This window comes from Martes martes (genome assembly GCF_963455335.1).
Source record: "Martes martes genome assembly, chromosome: 15".
Lineage (NCBI taxonomy): Eukaryota > Metazoa > Chordata > Mammalia > Carnivora > Mustelidae > Martes > Martes martes.
In genome coordinates this window covers 57,928,056-57,949,257 of record NC_137903.1, presented here as the reverse complement: position 1 = coordinate 57,949,257, position 21,202 = coordinate 57,928,056, and the positions used below count along the sequence as shown (strand labels likewise).

General features: G+C 42.6%; 1 protein-coding gene across 1 annotated transcript in view; it reads left to right on the top strand.

Annotated features, from left to right (window-relative positions):
* Nucleotides 1–21,202, top strand: part of CNST (consortin, connexin sorting protein) — a 111,439-nt gene that overhangs the window by 47,788 nt on the left and 42,449 nt on the right. The window lies entirely within an intron of this gene.

The window sequence follows — 21,202 nt, the reverse complement described above, 5'->3', positions numbered from 1 at the left end:
CTGGGTGTGGAGCGGGCTGGAGATTCTTTCTCACCCACTCCCTTGGCCTTCCCTCTCCCCCACCAATATTTTTAAGAGCTTTATTGAGATATTCACATACCATATACTTCACCTACTTAATATGTATAATTCACTGATTTTTAGTACATTCCCAGAGCTGTATAATCATTACCACAGTCAATTTTAGACCGTTCTCATTATTCATCATACAAAGAAACCCATACCTATTAGTGGTCACACCCCGTTTTCCACTGAGCCATGCCAGCCCTAGGCAACCACTAATCCACTTTCTTTCTTTATAGATTTGTCTCCTCAGGATATTTCACATAAATGGAATCATACAATATATGGTCTTTTACGACCGACTCCTTTCACTTAGTGTCATGTTTTTAAAATCCATCCATGTTGTACCCACACATATCAGTACATTTTTCTTTTTATTATCTGTTAACATAACACTGCAATAACTATATCTCATTTCATTTATCTGTTTGTCTGCTAATGGGCATTTGGACTGTTTCCTCTGATAGCATACAGGTTTTCATATGGACATAGATTTTCTCTTTTTTGGTTATGCATGCATAGGAGTAGAATTGCTGCATCATAATCGATACTTCCTTAAACTTCTGGGGACCTGCTAAACTACCTTCCAAAGTGGCTATACCAGCAATATATGGGGGTATAATTTTTCCACATCTTCACCAATACTTGTTAATATCTGATCCTTTGATTTTAGCTACAGTTTCTTTTTTTTTTTTTTTAAAGGTTTTATTTATTTATTTGACAGAGAGAGAGGTCACAAGTAGGCAGAGAGTCAGGCAGAGAGAGAGGGGGAAGCAGGCTCTCCACTCAGCAGGGATGCTGAGGCGGATACGGGGCTCCATCCCAGGACCCTGAGATCATGACCTGTGCTGAAGCGGCTTAATCCACTGAGCCACCCAGGTGCCCCTAGCTACAGTTTCTTTTATTCAGATGTAACTTACATGCCCTGAAATTCACCTTCATGAAGTGTACAACTTTCTGGTTCTAGTATATTCACATTGTTATACAACCATCACTAGTATCTAATTCTAGAACATTATATCCTCTACGGAAATCTTGTATCGGTTAGCAGTCTCTCCCCGTTTCCATGTCTCCCCCTCCCCCACACTCCGAGCCCCTGGCAACCATTAACCCATAAATTTTGTGTGGCTGTAAAAGGCAAGTTCAGATTAAGTGTTTGATGGTTGCCATAGAACATACTTTATTTACTCAGTCACCCTGTATCTAAGCATTTAACAAAACAGTTCAACAAATGGCAGGAAGCCAGAGATAGGCAGCCCATGGAAATTGAGAAAGGAAGAACTTCCAGATTGACTTGCTGCTCATATTCAATGCCCTGACTTGTTCCACTGGCGGCCTCCAGCTCGGCAGGGACAGGGAGGGCGTGAAAGCTAGAGAAAAACAAATCTTGGGAACGCATCTGTGGTTGGAGTCAGGCTTGCACAGTGGAAAGAGCAAAGACTTTGGCTCTGCCTATTCCCGGCCATGTGACCTTAGGAAAGTAACTCATTTCTCTGAGCCTGTTCCTTTATCTGTAGGACGGCTGATCCTAGGCCACTTCTGAAAGATTGTCCTTAGAATGAGTGATCCTGTAGATAAAGCACTTTGTCAAGTACCTAGCCGAAGACAGGTGCTTCTAAATGGTACCCATAGTCTTTGAGTGTGTCACGGGATGATTTTTGAGTGGCGTGACCAGGAGCAGCCTTTGACGAAATTAAGAAATTGGTTTCATTTAAGTCCTTCTCACCTCTTTTGTCAATATCTTTCTTATCTCCTGAGATCTTTTTAATACTCTCTTTTCAGGCTTACGTGTCCCTGCCTTGGTCCCCTAAGGTATATTCTGAAAAACCTATTTCCAGTGTCTCCCTAGCTTAATGTTAGGTATCATGCCCCTGCTGGCAGCTTAAGTGACGTCTAAAGTAATAACTGCTAACCATAAAAATAACTGATAATGCAAAGGCCAGATTTGAGTTTTACCCATCTGGCTTCAACCGTAGTAGAACCTCTAGAGTTGGCCCCCAAACCTGAATGCCTAGTGGAGGCAGCTGAGTAATGTCTATGTGCTGTAGTTGAGCCAGGAATGAGATCCTGGGACTAATGAGGACTTTGATAGGAAAGGACCATGCATACCTACCTAAGAGAATCCGAATTAAAAACTGGAAAAGCCTGGCTAAACCCATCTAAGATTGATAGATTCTGGTATTGATATTTGGGGATTGTAACCCATTTTGTTCATTAGGTAGGTAAGTGAGCAATTTAACTCTCTTACAGACTATACAGTTAAACTTTGAAGATTCTGAAGTCCTGGTTTACCTAATCTCCACTCCAGCCCCTTTAAACTAAAATTTCTTTGGAAAGTGACCTGCAGAAACAGTAACCCCTCTTTTAATCTTCCCTCAGTGAGGGATTGATCAAAGAAGACAGATCATATCTCCTCTGAAAGGTAGCTGTTTCCTAGGTAACAGTAGAATAAAAGTGTTCCTGATTTACATAGAGTCAAATAATTGTAGGCTCAGAAGGGACTTGAAGATTCCTAGCCAAAATTCCCTTTATTTAAAAAAAAAAGCCCCAATATTAAAATTGTATTAGTTTTCTATTGCTGCCATAACAAATTGCCATAACCTTGGTGGCTGAAAACTGACAAAAATTTATTACTGTACAGTTCGATAGGTCGGGAGTCTGACACAGGGTCTCAAGGTGTCAGCATTCTTTTCCCGAGGTTCCAGAGAAAATTCAGCTTCCTTGCCTTTCCATCTTCTAGAGGCCACCAGCTGGGGTTGCCCTTCCTACATTATCAAAGCCAAAGATTTCCAATTTCCGGCCAAGTCCCTCCACGTTTAAAGACCTTTGTGATTACACTGGGCCCACTCAGATAATTTAGGATAATCTCCCTTTTTTAAGGTCAGCTAAGTACCTAACAACCTTAATCTCATCTGCAGCCTAATTCCCCTTTGTGATGTAATGTAACGTATTTATGGGGATTAGAACATGGATTCTATTCACCACAGAAACATTTTTTAAAAGAGATTTGATTTATCTATTTGACAGAGAGAGACACACAGAGAGAGGGAACACAAGCTGGGGGAGTGAGAGAGGGAGAAGCAGGCTTCCTGATGAGCAGGGAACCCGATGTGGGGCTTGATTCCAGGACCCTGGATCATGACCTGAGCGGAAGGCAGATGCTTAAACACTGAGCCACCCAGGCGCCCAAAAACCATTTTTTAAAACTACTTATTTTTATTTGTTTAAGAGAGTGAGTGAGGATCCCTGGGCGGTGGGGTTGGGGCAGAGAGAAGAGAAGCAGCCTCCCCACTGGGCAGGGAGTAGACATGGGGCTTGATCCCAGGATCCTGAGACCAGGACCTGAGCAGAAACCAAGAGTCGGAGACTTACCTGACTGAGCCACCCAGGCACCCCTGCCACAAAAATACCTTAAGACAAACTAGGGGTTGAATTTACATCACAGAAGAACTCTTCCCCTCATAAATTTTTTTTACATTATTTCGTATAACCATACAGGGTTGCTTAGCCAACAGACATTTACTGAGCACTGTGTGTATGCCAGGCACTGTTGGTAAACCTGCCTTGGAGTTTTGGGCTTGACTATGGAAGCCAAGTGACCAACACGTTCAGTCTAGCAGGATGGGAGGCATGGGTGGTACTAGGTAAGCACATCACTGTGGAGATGGTGTTCTAGAAGGGCTGTGGGAGCCTTCCTGGAGGAGCTGATGAGATCGGACATCGCAGCTGAGACAGGGTCAAATGCGTGCCAGTTACGGGAAGGAGATGGGGAGAGAGAGCAAAGGCAGGACGTTAGAGGTGGCACAGCACAGACTGAAGCCCAGAGGATTCTGAGAGGGAAGCATCCCATGTTTCAGCGACTGTCGATACTTAGTTTGTCTGGAGCAGAGTAGAAGGGAAGAATGAATCTAGGGGAATAATAGAAAGTAGAACGGTGGAGACATTGGAGCTTGAAAGATCAACAAGGCCCAGGTTATAAAGGGTTATTGTTTGTAATAACCAGTTCGGGCCTTCCCAGCAGGTTTGAACAGCAGCGATGTGCTAGGACTTGCAGTTTTTAGAAAGATCACTCACCTGGCAGTGTGGAGATAGAATAGTGTTAGAATAGTGCAAGATTAGAGACAGTGTAGCTGGTTAGGGCTTTTGTAATAATCTAAGTGGGGGCACTGCTGGTGCTCCTTCCTGAGGGATTAGCTGTGGGGCTGGAGAGAAGTGGACTCAGAGTTATTAAGGGGGTGGGATTGACTGGACCGGGTCATGGATCAGGTGTGGGAAGAGTCCAGGATTAGCCCCAGTAGTGTGGTTTAGGCACCAGATGCACGGTGATGCCGCTGACAGAGGGTGGGAGTATAGAGAGACAAGGAGCACGTCTGGGGAGAAGAGGGCAGAAGACAGTGTGGCAGTTTGGGGTAAGGTGTTTGGGGTCCCTTAGACATCCAAGTGGACATGTTGAACAGGGAGTTGGTCTAGAGCTCGGGACTGTGAACTTGGCTAACAATGTCACTTTCAGAAAGCCAGAAAGGATCTTGAAAATGGCCTACTCTAACCACTTTTTATTTTTTTAATTTATTTTTTGATTTATTTTTATTTTTGATTTTATTGATTGGTGTTTACTTACCAGATCACCGGTTTATCATAAAAGGATATGACTCAGGAACAGCCAGAGGAAAGGGATGCATAAGGCAAGGTCTGGGGAAAGAATGGGGGGAGCTTTCCACTCCCTCTCCGGGCGCACTACTCTCCCATGTCCCAGCACTTTCACCAACCCAGAAGCTACACCCCTTAATTTTTATAAATGAGGAGATTCAGGTTTAATCTACGAAGTGCCTCTGCAGGAGACGGGGGGAAAAGGAGGATGTGAACCCAGGGTCTGCTAATGAGCCAGATGTGTTTCCTCTGTACCAGAGTTGCCCTTGTCCTGCTCAACAGTGAGCTTCTCCCAGTAGAATTAATAATAATGATGGCGTTTCACCAACTTTTTTTTTTTTTAAAGATTTTATTTGTTTATTTGTCAGAGAGAGTGAGCACAGGCGGACAGAGAGGCAGGCAGAGGCAGAGGGAGAAGCAGGCTCCCCGCTGAGCAAGGAGCCCAATGTGGGACTCGATCCCAGGACTCTGGGATCATGACCTGAGCCGAAGGCAGCTGCTTAACCAACTGAGCCACCCAGGCGTCCCTCACCAACTTTTCTTAACTTTCTGCTATGTGACTGTTTCCCAGGCAGTAGAAATACAGCGATGACAAGACAGATCTTCCTCTAACCCTCATGAATTCCTCCTAGAGTTTAGGCATTAAGTTAAATAATACAGTTGTTACATGGTGTGTGGAATGGAGAGAGCAGTTTGGAGGATGGTGGGCACAGCTTCAAGTTAGATCTGGGTATTCTAACCAGTAATGAAACAGTCGGAGGTGCCTGGGTGGCTCAGTCGGCAACCATCTGCCTTCCGCTCAGGTCATGATCCCAGGGTCCTGCTCAGCGGGGAGTCTGCTTCTCCCTCTCCCACTCCCTCTGCTTGTGTTCGCTCTCTTGCTGTCTCTGTCTCTGTCAAGTAAATAAATAAAATCTAAAAAAAAAAAAAAAAAAAAGAAAGAAACAGTGGAAAGCTTTTGCAGACAACTCAGGCAGGGGTTGCTAGTTTGGGGGAACATGTCACCTACTTCTTTTTTTTTTTTTTTTAAGATTTTATTCTTTATTTTTGAAAGAGAGAACACAAGTAGGCAGAGCGGCATGCAGAGGGAGAGGGAGAAGCAGGCTCCCTGCTGAGTAGAAAGCCCAGTGTGGAACTTAATCCTGGGACCCTGGGATCCTGACCTGAGCCGAAGGCAGACACTTAACCGACTGAGCCACCCGTGTCACCTACTTCTAAAGATGATCCTAACCTGATAGCTAGAACTGTAGAAATGTGTGCTCTGCTGTCCTCTAGCTCTTCCAACAGACGGTGCCATTTCCAGGAGCATTGGGAATGGGGTTTGTTGCAACTGAAAACATAGGAAGGGACGGCAGAATATAATGAAAAAGCAGAAAGTTGAAGAATTTTGCATAGTCTGTATGTTATCTGTTGCTGCATAACAAATTCTCATAAAACGTAGCAGCTAAAAACAACTAATAATTATTATTCCATGGCTTCTGTGGGTCAGGAAGCTCGTTGTGGCTTAGCTTGGTGCCTCTGGCTAAGTCTCTCATGAGATTTCGGAGAAGCAACTGGCCAGGCCTGCAGGCTTGGACTTAGGCTGGAGAATGTGCTTTCAAGCTTACTCAGATGGTATGTAGCTGGCCTCTGTCCCTCCCTGTGTGGCTTACTTCCCAGTACCTCACTGCCTGCCTTAGACCATGACAGCTGGCTTCCCCCAGGGTAGCAGTCCAAGACAGAGCACCCCAGTCAGAAGCCACATTTTAAGTAAAGTCTACACCCAGGATGGGGCCTGAACTCACAGCCCTGAGATCAGGAGCCACACGCATGCTCCTCTGACTGAGCCGGCCAGATCATCTCAGAAGCCACTCTTCTTCTGCAATATAATTTAAAAAGTGACGTTCTGATGCAGCTGGGTGGCTCAGTCAGTTAAATGTCCAACTCTTAGTTTTGGCTCAGGTCAGGATCTTGGGGTTGTGAGGTCAAGCCCCACTTCCAGCTCCTCTCTTAGCCCAGAGTCTGCTTGAGGATACGCTCTCTCTGCCAGTCAGACAACTTTCTCCTTCTTATCTAGTTATTTTTTGTGATTTCAGTCATGCCCTTGAAGCTATCTAGAAAGAAGGTGAAAATGAAGGGGATTCCATCAGTCCCGCCTTTCACATTCTGTACAGAAACTAGTATTCTTCATGAAGTGTCTATAATGTGATATTTTTATACAAAGATAAATTGAGAAATTTGCACATCCAAAATGTATGTGAGTGTTTCTGTGCAGTTACACATGTATATTGATTCATATGTAATAAAGACTTTTGTCTTTATTTTTCTAAGAATATTTTGTTACTGATTTCACAGAACTCCGCTTAATGGAAGCATAAATTCAGGTAGGATGTTTAGGGACTTGGCTTCTCAGTTTTCTACTGTTTAAGTCAGACTTTCCAAAGGTAAATAATTTTCTGTGTGGTCTCCTTTTGTTTTTTGGGTTTTGTTTTTTTTTTTTTTTTTCACTTCCCAGCTGTTATTTGCTCATAATCCCTACAAAGAGTAGATGTCTTCTTACCTTTATTTATTTAAAATAATACTTTCTAAACACCATTCACAGAGTCAACACTGTACTTAATTAAAAGGGCTTTTTTCTCATTGCTTTGTTGTATTTTTAACAAAGTTGTTACATCCATCTGGCTCTCCAGTTTTGAAAAAAGCATGCAAGTTGGCATTTGAAAAATGTAGTCATCAGATGAAAAGCAGGTAGAGGGTATAGCCATACAATAGAATATTATTTGGCAAAAAAGAATAAAGTGCTGGGGCACCTGGGTGGCTCAGTTGGTTAAGCGTCGGATTCTTGATTTCAGCTCCTGTCATGATCTCAGGGTCCTGAGATCAAGCCCCATGTCCGGCTCTGCGCTGGGCATGGAATCTGCTTAGGATTCTCTCTCTCCCTTTCCCTCTGCCCCTTTCCCCTCCTCCGGCATGCACACTCTCTCTCTAAAAAAAAAAAAAAAGAATAAAGTAGTAACATGTAATACAGCATGAAAACCTTATGCTAAGTGAAAGAAGCCAGTCACAAAAGACTACATGTTATAAGATTCCATTTAATATGAAATGTCCAGAATATGCAATTCCGTAGAGACAGGCCTGGGGACGTTGGGGGAAATAAAGAGCCTGGGTGCTAAGCAGGACAGGTTTTCTTTTTTGGGTAATGAAAACTTTGTAAAATTGATGTGGGTTTGGTTACACAATAGTGAGTCTACTAAAGCCATTGAACTGTATGGTCACTGAAAGTGGGTGAATTGTATTTTATGTGATCTATAGCTCAGTGAAACAGTTTTTAAAACAATCGTGGTCATTTGTTTGGTGATGTGAAGGTACAGTTGGGATTTAGTCGTTTGTCTCTGCAAAATTTAAAGATTACTGGCATAACAGGATGTGACATAACATGATTTTCTTTTGTAAACTGCAATGAATTCAGCATGTTTCTCTTTGTTTTTCTTTTGACTCTTGAAGGTTCTGAGTTGACTCCTGGTTTTCTAAATTTTTCTTTCTCATATAATTCCACTAATGCAAAGAGAATCTCTGATGTCAGTAGCTTTTAAAGAATTACGGAATATTAAGGGGGGAGGGAGGCTTAAAGGAAAATTTAACAATCTGGTTTCCTTTGGGTATTTAGGTTGTCCCTCTTCTTCCACAAATAGGCACTATTTTTAAGTTTTGAATTTTTTTTTAAAAGATTTTATTTATTTATTTGTCAGAGAGAGAGAGAGCGAGCACAGGCAGACCGAGTGGCAGGCAAAGTCAGAGGGAGAAGCAGGCTCCCTGCCGAGCAAGGAGCCCAATGTGGGACTCGATCTCAGGACGCTGGGATCATGACCTGAGCCGAAGGCAGCTGCTTAACCACCTGAGCCACCCAGGCGTCCCTTAAGTTTTGAATTTAAGTGTATACCTTTACATTTGTTAGAGAAATAAAGTATGTGTAACTTCAGTTTAGAAGATCGTGTTTCTTAGAGGCCACATCAAATTTGGTAGTTTTATTTATCCTAGAGAACCAAGGAATATTTTACATTTGGCAGCTGGTGAATTTATTTATTTATTTTTTTAAATCTTTTTTTTTTTTTTAAGATTTTATTTATTTATTTGACACAGAAAGAGAGACAGTGAGAGAGGGAATACAAGCAGGGGAAGCGGGAGAGGGAGAAGCAGGCTTCCCGCGGAGCAGGGAGCCTGATGTGGGGCTCGATCCCAGGACCCTGAGATCATGACCGGAGCTGAAGGCAGAGGCTTAACCCACTGAGCCACCCAGGTGCCCTGGCATCTGGTGAATTCAGTGTACTTGGAACTGAAAAATATGGTAAAATTTGGCCATTCTGAGATTAGCAGTACACTTCTAAAGGAAAAACAATATATTAATAGCATTTAAACTTTGGTGGTGCTTAAAAACAACAACAACAACAACAAAAAGACTTCGGTGCTTGTCTATAGACCTGGATGAAGTCTGAAAAATAGCATAATTAAATGTATGCTTAGGGGAATCTCTTCATATTTTTAGTTTTTAATAAAATGTGTTAAAGTATAAAAAGTCTAAGCAGACTTCTAAGAGGAAAATTGGGAATCCAATCCAGCTAGTTGACATATTACACATAATTTAGAGTCTAAATCCCAGCAGTATTTATGTGTGCTAATTGTGTCTTGGATATGAATTGAAAACAGCCTGGAGCAAATTCTAGAAAGTGGTGGAACTTGAGGGAACAGCTGTGATAGGAAGGGTGCAACTTATGTGCTCATGGCATCACCTGCTTTTACAAGAGTCAGTGGACATGGAGATTGGCCTTTCACAGCCCATGGGAGCACCCTGGGCATGAGTTTGTTACAGTCCACTTGAGTTTCCTGAAATGCTTCTTCAGATCTATTGTGTATTTGTCAAAATCTAAATATTGAGGGGTGCCTGGATGGCTCAGTTGTTAGGCGTCTGCCTTTGACTCAGGTCATGACCCCAGGGCCCTGGGATCATGCCCCTCATCGGGTTCCCTGCTCAAAGGGAAGCCTGCTTCTCCCTCCCCCACTCCCCCTGCTTGTATCCCCTTGCTGTCTCTCTGTGTCAGATAAATAAATAAAATCTTTTAAAAAATCTAAATATTGAGTTCAGGATACTCAGACAGTTTGTATCTAAGTAACTGAGCCTCTTCTATGAGAGGAGAGAAGAAATCATGGTCTTTGCTCAAGGCTGTCTGGCTGGAGGCAACAGCGCGTGAATATGGAGTTAGGCTTGTTGATCTAGACCTCGGAAGGGCTCATTAAAATTTCTGATGAGTAATTAGTGCTCTGCTTCTTTACGAGCTCAGCGAGGCACACAAGCTGGAAAAGGAGCTGCTCCTTCCACTCCGCAGGCGTGTCCTACGTGGCATCTACCTGAGAGGGAAGTAAGAATGTTCTTTTGCAGGTTACGTGGCGCTGGCCTTTGGAGTCTGCGGTGGCACATGGCCACTACAGCCTGGAGAGTGGTGACTTAGCAAATGCGAGGAGTGCGCCTTCAGCCTTGGTTGAGTTCTGCCCCTCCCAGCACTCCCGAAACATTAAGTGATTTTCAAGACGCTGCCTAAAATAAAGTCCCGCAGTCCCATTCCTGTATTGACACTGTAGTCACCTGCCAGTCAGTCAGTCGAGAGACCAGCGCTGCCACTTTCTAGGCCCTGGGTGACTGTCATGTGTTACTGGATGTCATCCTTAGCCATGCATTGATGAGGAGTCGGGTCACCGTCCCTTAGGTCCCCGGGGCAACTTGATGGCGGCCCCAGCTCCCAACCACAGCCCTGAGCGGCTCCCTCTGAAGGCAGAGGAATGTGCCGGGTGGGGCGGTGGTAATTGTGCCGGCATTACATAAGGTGTCCCTTTGACCGCAGGTCAGGTCGCAAGGAAGTTGGCTCATTTTCAGATTTATCTCACTCAAAACACTACGGCCTAACTTGAGGAAAAGGAAGGAATACTTCCCTTTTATCACTTAAATGTGCTTAGCCAGTGATCAGAGAGATTTAAATATGAACACTCTCCTCTCCACCTTTAGGGCTCTCACCAGAACCTTGCAGCAAGGAAATGTGGGAGGAGAAAAGAGCAAAGCACAGAATGTCTGCCATCGAGCTACATAAACCATTATCAAAGATGATTTCTTTTTTAAAGGATGGTTGATTGATGGATTGATTTTAGAGAGACAGTGTGTAGGAGCTGTGGGGAGGGGCAGAAGGAGAGGGAGAGAAGCAGACTCCGGGCTGAGTGGGGAACCTGACCTGGGGGCTCAATCTCATGACCCTGAGATCATCACCAGAGCTGAAACCAAGAGTCCCTGGATCAACCGACTGAGCCACCCAGGCACCCCCTAAAAATTATTTCTGAGCCATCTTCCAAAATTATGGCCAAGGTATGCATCAGCATAAACAAGTCAAGTGGTTTGAGGAATTCAGTTATGTAATGGCTCCAAGAATCATAACATGAAATTATATAAATGAAGGCTTTTTTCCCCTTTTATTATTTTAATATTGCAGTAAAATATGTATAACATAAATTTGCTATTTTAATTGTATAGTTCAGGGCCATTAATTACATTCATAATGTTGTGTAACCATCACCACTGTTTCCAAAATTTTTATCACTCAAGCAGAGACTGTAAGCATTAAGGAATGTCCCTGCGTCCTTCCTCCCCCAGCCCCTGGTAAGCTCAGTTCTGCTTTCTGTCTGTATGAATTCTCCTGTTGTAGATAATTCATCTCAGTAGAGTCATATAATCATTTGCTTTTTTGTGACTGGCTTCTTTCACTTAGCATGATATTTTCAAGCTCACCCATGTCGCAGCATGTGTATACCACATTTTGTATATCCATTCATCTATGATGAATATCCCTTCAACTTCCGGCTGATGTGAATAATGCTGCCGGGCGCCTGGGTGACTCAGTGAGTGGAGTGTCCGACTCTTGATTTCAGCTCAGGTCATAATCTTGCCCTGCACTCAGCAAGGAGTCTGCTTGTCCCTCTCCCTCTGTTTTCCCACCCCCCACTTGTTTGCTCATTCTAGCTCTAGAACAAATAAATAAATAATCTTTTTAGAAATGTGAATAGGGGCGCCTGGGTGGCTCAGGTCATGATCCCAGGGTCCTGTTATCAAGCCCCACATCGGGCTCTCTGCTCGGCAGGGAGTCTGCTTACCTCTGTCTCTCTCTGCCTGCCTCTCTGCCTACTTGTGATCTCTGTCTGTCAAACAAATAAATAAAAAATCTTTAAAAAAATAAATAAAAATGTGAATAATGCTGCTGTGAACATTGGCAGACATATATCTGTTCGAGTGCCTGTATACCTAGAAATATGCCTATTTTAGGTAGATACGTAGAAATGGAACTGCTGGATCGTATGGTAATTCACATTTAATGTTTTGAGGAATTGCCGAGCTGTCCCCCACAGCTGCACCATTTTAAGTTCCTATCAGGGATGCACAGCGTTGGCGGGGGCGGGGAGCAGGTCCAGCTTCTCCACGTCATCACTTACTGTCCATTGTCTGATGATTGCCATTGTCCTGTGTCCATCTCAGCCTATTGATAGGGACGCTGTGGGCTAGAAATGCCAGGGGCCACTTACCTGAGCCTATATTACTTGAGGCGACCCCCACAGACATTTCCCTGACCAGAGCCAATGTTGTGGCTGGACAGGCCTTTGTGGTTCTTATTATGATTACAAGACACACCTCAGTAACAACCATAAGTGAACTTGGAAAAAACAAGGTTTATAATTTACAAGTTCTAGAGGGTACATTGCATGCCCAAGGCCACACAGCAAGATCACCTGTAAGAAAAAGAGGAGAGCAGACTGGGGTTTTGTCTTTATTGGGTCGAGGGTGGAGCGTCTCAGCCTTTGTGGGTGAATTTAAAACAGAAAAGCAGAAAATAAAGCACAGAAAGGGAGAAGGGGTTGGTCACATGGTGAGTTATCTAGGTTGGCCAGGGCTTTTTATGAAAAGGGAAACTACATGGGTGGGGTGGCCTGGCCCTTCCTCTAGTTGTATCGCTGGTAGCATATTTATTCCAGACCAGCACTTACATTATAGTCAAAAAACAAATGGTCAGGCTTACGCTATAGCTATAATAATGGGTATAAACTGGTATCTCATTGTAGTATATAAACTGGTATCTCATTGTAGATTTGATGTGCATTTCCCTAATGGCTGGTGATGTTCAGGATCTTCTCATGTGCTTATTGGCCATTTTTATATCTTCTTTAGTGATATGTCAGTTCAGGCCCTTTGCTCATTTTTGAGTTGGGTTCTTTGTTTCATTATTGTTCAGTTATAGGAGTTCTTTATGTATTCTAGATATTAATCCCTTATCAGATTTATGATTAGAAGATATTTTCTTCCATTCTATGGATTGTCTTTTCACTTACATCATAGTGTCCTATGATGCAGAATATTTTTAATTTAGATAAAGTCCGCCTTAACTAGTTTTTTTCTTTTATTTGCTATGCTTTTCATGCTGTTTCTAAGAAATCATTGGCAAATCCAATGTGAAGAAGATAACCCCCCATTGTTTTCTTCTAAGAGTTTTATAGTTTTAGCTCTTTGATCCCTTTTTTTTTTTTTTTTTGAGAGAGAGAGAGAGCACACAAGTGTGAGTGGGGAGAGGGTCCGAAGGAGAGAGAATATTAAACAGGCTCCATGATCAGTGTGGAGCCTGTGATGCAAGGCTCAATCTCACAACCCTGAGATCATGACCTGAGCCGAAATCAAGTTGGTTCCTTAACCAACTGAGCCACTCAGGCACCCTGTCTTTGATCCATTTTGAGTTCCTTTTTGTACATGGTATATATAAGGTAAGGGTCAACTTCATTCTTTTACATGAAGATATCCAGTTACCCCAACACTGTTTGTTGAAAACAATGTCCAGGGACACCTGGGTGGCTCGGTCAGTTAAGTGTCTGCCTTCAGCTCAGGTCATGATCCCAAGGTACTGGGATCGGGTCCTGCATGGGGCTTCTTGCTCAGTGGGGAGCCTGCTTCTCTCTCTGCCTTGCTCCTCTTGCTTGTGCTCTCTCTGAAAAATAAATAAAATATTTTTTAAAAATAAAAGAACTGTCCTTTTTACCTTGAATGGCCATAGCATCCTGGTCAAAAATGAATTAACTGTGGATATGAGCGTTTTTTCTTGGGTTTTCAATTCTGTACCATTGGTCTGTGTGTAATAGGTCTATTCTTATGCCGGTACCACAATGTGTTTTTATTGTAACTTTAAAGTAAGTTTTGAAATCTGGAAGTATGTCCTTGAATTTTGTTCTTTTTCAAAATGGTTTTGGCTATTCTGGGTCCCTTGAAATTTCATATGAATTTTAGGATTGAGTTCTTCTATTTTAGCAGAAAACACTATTGGGATTTTGATTGGGATTGCACGGAATCTGCGGATTGTTTGGGTGGAATTGTCATCTTAACAACATTAAGTCTTACAGTCCATGAACAGGGAGTGTCTCTCCATTATTTTTATCTTCTTTAATTTCTTTCAGTTTTGTAGTTCTTAGTGTACAAGTCTTGCTTCCCCATGGCTAGATTTATTCCTAGGTATTTTATTCTTCTTGATGCTATTGCAAATGGAATTATTTTCTTAATTTCCTCTTCCAGTTGTTCATTGCTAGTGTATAAAAATACAACTGATTTTTGCATATTGGTTTTTTATGCTGCAACTTTGTTGAATTGATTTATTCGATCTAAAAATTCTTTATCTGCAGATTCTTGAGGGTTTTCTAAAGATTTTAGTTATTTATTTGACAGACAGAGTTCACAAGTGGGCAGAGAAGCAGGCAGAGAGAGAGGAGGAAGCAGGCTCCCACTGAGCAAGACAGCCCGATATGGGGCTTGATACCAGGACCCTGGGATCATGACCCGAGCCGAAGGCAGAGGCTTTAACCCACTGAGCCACCCAGGCGCCCCTCTTGAGGGTTTTCTAGATGTGAGATCATGTCATTTGCAAATAGAGATAGTTTTACTTCTTCCTTTACACCTTGGATGCCTTTTATTCCTTTTTGTTCCTCTATTACTCTGGCGAAAACTTACAGTATTACATTGAATTGACATGGCAAAGGTGGTCATCCTTGTCTTATTCCTGATGTTAGGGGAAAAACCCCCAGTCTTTCACTTGAATATGATGTTTGTTGTGGGTTTTTCCCATATAGCCTTTATTTTATTGAGGAAGTTCATCTGTAATTTCTTTTTTTCTTAAGATGATGATGATGATGATGGTGATGATTTTTACTTGGCAGAGACAGAGACAGTGAGAGAGGGAACACAAGCAGGGAGAATGGGAGAGGGAGAAGCAGACTCCCTGCTGAGAAGGGAGCCTGATGTGGGGCTCGATCCCAGGACCCTGGGATCATGACCTGAGCTGAAGGCAGACGCTTAACTGACTGAGCCACCCAGGTGCCCCTTCATCTACAATTTCTAATACCCACTTTATAATGCTGCTGTGAGAATCAAGTGTATATGGGCTTATAGTATACTCCATGAGAGGCACTAACATTTGGTCAACTTTTTTCCCAGAAGTATTTGAGTAACTGCTCTGCATCAGCACTGTGCTCAGGGCTGAGGTCACGGCGCTGTAGTGTACGCCTGCCCCATGCGCACCTGCCTCACGTGCCCCTGGCTCTCTAAAAGCTGACAGCACAGACAGAGGGAACAGCGTGAACAGAGCAGCTTGTTCTCTTAAAACCACACAAGCCTGCATGTAAGATAGCCTCCTTATACTCTGAGTTGGAGTGTGTAGAATTTAAAATGTATTAGGCCTTTAAATAACCCTTCTCCTGTCCCGAAATATCCCCAGCTTAGCTTACGTCGTCACTGTGAACATTTTATCCTAAGCATCATCACTGCTGCGACCTTTACCGCAGCCTCCATGTCTTCTGCGTAGCATGCTGCTAATTCCCATTTTGTCCCTGAGAAGTTTTCACTCTCCTGAGTAATTACCACCTAAGGTACCAAGTGTGAGGTCGTGCCTTTACCGAAGCTCATCGTTCTCCATGTCACACATGGGTGTATTTACAGATGACAGACCGATAGTAGATTAAGTAATGGAGAAGAATGTGAATAACGTCAGGGGACATTCCTAATGTTTTCGGGTGAAGGATACTGCTGCATTCTCCCACAATATGTCTCTTAACCACTACCAGAGACAGATTCCAAGTTGAATAAAAAAAAATCACGTGTCAAAAAACAAATACCATATGATTTCACTCATACATGGAATTTCAGAAACAAAGCAAATGAACAAAGAGAAAAAAAGGAGCAAACAGAAAAATAGACTCTTGGGGCACCTGGGTGGCTCAGTCGTTAAGCATCTGCCTTTGGTTCAGGTCATAGTCCCAGGGTCCTAGGATCAAACCCTGCATCAGGCTGCCTGCTCAGTGGGAAGCCTGCTTCTCCCTCTCCCACTCTCCCTGTTTGTGTTCCCTCTCTCGCTGTGTCTCTCTCTGTGTCAAATAAATAAATAAATAAATCTTTTAAAAAAAGGAGACTCTTAATTATAGAGAACAAAGTGGTAGTCAGCACAGGGGAGGGTTTGGGGGGCTGGGGGAAATAGGTGAAGGAGATTAGGAATACACTTAATCTTGATGAACACTGAGTAATGTAGTGAGTTGCTGAATCACTATATTGTACACTTGAAACTAACATGACACTGTATGTTAATTATACTGGAATTAAAATAAATAAAAAAAATTGTGTGTCAAGGGGCATCAGGGTGGCTCAGTCCGTTCTGTGTCTGACTCTTGATTTCGGCTCAGGTCTTGATCTTAGGGTTGTGAGATCAAGCGCCACGCTTGGCTCTGGGCTGGGCATGGACCCCGCTTGGGATTCTCTCTTCCCCTCTCCCTCCAAACTTCCCTCACTCCCACTCACACTCTCTCTCTGAAAAAAAAAGTGTCAAAATGGACAGAATTCAGGTGGTATGATGCATTGAATAAAATCAATCAAGGCAATTCATTTCTGAAAGAAGGTAGTTACAAATAATTTTTAAAAATAAAACCTCAAGGGGCGTTTGGGTGGCTCAGTGGGTTGGGCCTCTGCCTTCGGCTCAGGTCATGATCTCAGGGTTGGGCTCTCTGCTCAGCAGGGAGCCTGCTTCCCCGCCCCCGCCCCCCCCCCCCCAGCCTCTCTGCCTACTTGTGATCTCTCTCTCTCTGTCAAATAAATAAATAAAATCTTAAAAAAAAAATAAAACCTCAATAGGTGCAAGTAAACACTGATGTTGATTAGAGCTTGGTGAAGTTGACAGGTGTTAACTTAGGGGCCTACGAATTTGTCACATCTGCATATAAATAGTATCACCAAATTGCTTAATGTGGAGTTCTAACTATAACTCATTTGACTTTCACAGATGAAAGTAAATAGAATGTTATGTTCCTGTATAGATTCATATCTGGGGAAAAAAAAGTTTCAATTAAATTAAATAAGGCTTTGTAGCAAAGATGAAATTACATGTTGTACAGTGTATATTTTTATTTGGCTTTCCTTCTTAACTCTAAATGTCTTTACCAGAAAATTTTTATGTATCAGAAGGAATTTTTGTACTAATTGTGATGTATTATTACACACAAAAAAACTTTTGTAAGTTCATGTGACATCAAAATTATTTTGAAATCCAACATGTTTACTACATTATCCCATTATCTCTGAACCTGCAGTGTTTCTGCCAAAAAATCCACAAATACCTTTCAAGGAGGTCCCTGGTCTGTGAAGGATTTTTTTTCTTTTTGTGTCTTCTTAAAAATTACTGTCATTTTGTATTTTATAACAGTTTATCAGTGTTATTACAGGAGCACTGGGAGCTGGAAACCTCCCCCTGAGACTTTTATTTTAGTAACCTCTATGCCCAATATGGGGCTCAAACTCATGACCCCGAGATCAGGAGTTGCATACTCTTCTGACTGAGCTTAGCCAGGCACCCCTTCTTGCTGTTTTAAAAATACTCTGTTTCTTTGATTTTAGATAGTTTTATTAGAACGTGTCTTAGAGAAGATCTTTTTTGGTTGGTACTTTTGGGGAACCTATAAGCTTCATGAACTTTGATGTCCAAATCTTTCTCCATATTTGGAGATTTCTTAGTCATTATTTCTTTAAGTTACTTTTCTTCCCCTTTTCCCTGTCTTCTCCTTCTGGGACTCCAGTAATGAATAGATTGTTTCTCTTCATGGTACCGCACAATTCAGGTAAGTTTTCTTCATTCTTTTTTTTTTTTTTTTAAAGAATTCCTGTGTGTGTGTGTTTTTTTTTTAAAGGTTTTATTTATTTATTTGACAGAGAGAGATCACAAGTAGGCAGAGAGGCAGGCAGGGGGGTGGGGGAAGCAGGCTCCCTGCTGAGCAGAAAGCCTAATGTGGGGCTCGATCCCAGGACCCTGAGATCACGACCTGAGCCGAAGGCAGAGGCTTTAACCCACTGAGCCACCCAGGCACCCCTCTTCATTCTTTTTGATTCTTTTTTCTTTTTGCTCTTTTGACCAGATAATTTCAAATGACATATCTTTTTTTTTTTTTAATTTTAATCATTTATTTGTCAGAGAGAGAGCTTAAGCAGGGGGAGCAGCAGGCAGAGGGAGAAGCAGGCTCCCCACTGAGCAAGGACCCTGATGTGGGATGCCATCCTAGAACCCCAGGATCATGACCCAAGCCAAAGACAGACACTTAACCAACTGAGCCACCCAGGCCTACCTCAAATGAAGTATCTTTAAGTTCACTGATTCCTTCTTGTGCTTGGTTGAGTCTGCTGTTGGTGCTCTCTGCTGAATTTCTCATTTTAGTGTACTCAACTCTATTCAGCTTTTTTTTTTTTTTTAAAGATTTTATTTATTTATTTGTCAGAGAGAGAGAGAGAGCGAGCACAGGCAGAGTGGCAGAGGGAGAAGCAGGCTCCCCGCGGAGCAAGGAGCCCGATGTGGGACTCGATCCCAGGACGCTGGGATCATGACCTGAGCCGAAGGCAGCCGCCCAACCAACTGAGCCACCCAGGCGTCCCTCTATTCAGCTTTTCAACTCAATGTATTCAGTGTATTTCTGTTTGATTTTTTATGATGGTTTCTATTTCTTTGTTGAAGTTCTCATTTTGTTCCTACATTATTTTCCCAATTTTGTTTGTCTATCTGTGTTTTCTTATTGTTCACTAAATTTCTTTAAGAAGAGTATTCTGGGGTGTCTGGGTGGCTCAGTGTGTTGGGCCTCTGCCTTCGGCTCGGGTCATGATCTCAGGGGTCCTGGGATCGAGTCCCGCGTCGGGCTCTCTGCTCTGCGGGGAGCCTGCTTCCTCCTCTCTCTCTCTGCCTGCCTCTCTGCCTACTTGTGATCTCTGTCTGTCAAATAAATTAAAAAAAAAATTTAAGAAGAGTGATCTGAATTCCTTGTCAAGTGGTTCATAGATTCTCCAGTTTTATAGGGCCTTTTATTGAGTCTTTATTAGTTTCCTCTAATGGTGTCATGTTTCTTGATTATTTATGATCCTTGTGGACTTGTATTAGTGTCTGCACACCTAAAGAACCAGTCTTTACAGAGTGGCTTCAACAGGGAAATCCTTCACTAGTCAGCCTGTCTGGAGATTCTGGGTGGGCCCATTGGTGATGACCATGGGTAGGCTTAGTGCTGGAGTCCTCAGGTGGGCAAATCTAGTGCCTGGGTCAGCAGGTGGACAGGCCTAGAGCTTTGGTGCACAGGGGTCAGCCTGCTGTTTGGATCTACTGGGGTGGGCCTGCTGCTGAGTCCATGAAGGTAGGCCTTAGATCCTGGGTCCTTGGGGATGGGTGAGGTACCAGGGACCACTAGGGTGGTGGGCCTAACAGCTTAGTGCATGAGAGCCAGCCTGGCTCTGATGTTGGCTGAAAGCCTGTATCCATAGGACCCAGCCTGGAACCTGAGTCAAGTTTATGGTTGCTTGGGACTGGGATGATCCTGGAGCCTGGGTCCATGGGAGCTGGTCTAGAGGCTGGGGTCATCGTGGCCAGCCTGGTTACATTTCTTAAATCACTGTGGAGACTGAATGTTTGAGATGGTCAGATTTAGGAGGAATCTGAGGTCTCATCTGGCCAATCCCTTCATTTTAAAGATGAGGAACAACAGTATAGAAAATAAAATGTGTAATCCAAGGTCACTTGGAAAAATAATGACAGAACTGATGTCTCCTGGTCTATTCCAGTGGTTTTTTATTTATACTACTCTGTCCCATCAAGGAATAGTATCTTAAGAGGTAAGTTTTGTAATTAAGTTGTCTCTGAAGCTCATGAGCTTCAACTCCAATAAATAATCCTTTTGTGGTATGAGTCTTTCAAGTTTCCCTGACCTCTTAACCCATTTGGAATGACCCATGTGAGCCTAGTTCATATTTTCTGTTCCCTCCCTATACTCGGCGATGAAACGACTATATTCTTTTTGTTTATATTGGCCTTCCATTGCTCTTGGGATCTTTGGACTTGTGTATATGCTTTTCAAACTTTTGTTGGTTTTGTTCAATGACTAATATTCTTCTTTTTGTTACAGTTTCTTTTGTTGGCTCCATAATTTTATGTACCAGTGCATCACATGTTTATAAATTATATGTATCTGTAATATTAATTATTAAAGTAACTTGAAAATGGATCTAGCAAGAACCATGGCCATTATGGATCTACACTGTCTAACAGATAATCACAATCCGTGTTTCCAGTTCCATTATTTGGAACCCTGTTCTGGCCTCCTTTAGATAAGAAAGTCATAAGGTCTGTCATTTTTCTTTATGTTTGAGAATCTTGTCCTTTGGTAATATTCTACAAGGGTTTTCTTTAACTCCCCTTTGCTGAAAATGACCATTACATAATTCCTACATGTTTTCAAGGAAGAAGCATGGAGTACTATTAGATAACTATGTGGGAAGAATCTAATCAAGAGAAGTGTAGAATTTGGGAGGCTGGCTTTATCACAGTCTATATGAGATTAAACGTCTTGGACATAGTAGTGTGGCTGGGGAAAAGAGAAGGAAACAGTAATTCTCTTAGTTTCTTTGTAGTTCTCTATGGAAAGCTTCTCTTCCCATACTGGCACTACTACCATTTGGTTAGAAAAGTAGATAGCAGAAGAATAATCCATGTTTTCAAAAATACTCTCCCTGCAAAATGGCAGGCCATCCCTAAGCCCTGTATTTCCAGATCCCAAATGATACGAAATTCATAGAAGGGAATTTTTTAAAATATAAGGAATCACCATAGGTGATTGATTTTAGAAATCACAGCACTTGGAGTTTTCGTGCTGAAGACACTGCTGGTTACAGTTACAATAACCGTAGCCCATAAGTGAATCCCTGTGGATGCAGGAGTTCCGACCTAATGAAGATGAAACCTTTCAGCCATCACTGTGATATTATCCAGCATCCTACAGGCTCTCTACAGTGTTCAGAGGACAGTAAGTTTACTGTAGGCCCCATTTCTGTTATCCAGAAATGCATGGATTTTGTTAGGGTAAAACATAAACAGGCATAGATGGGAAA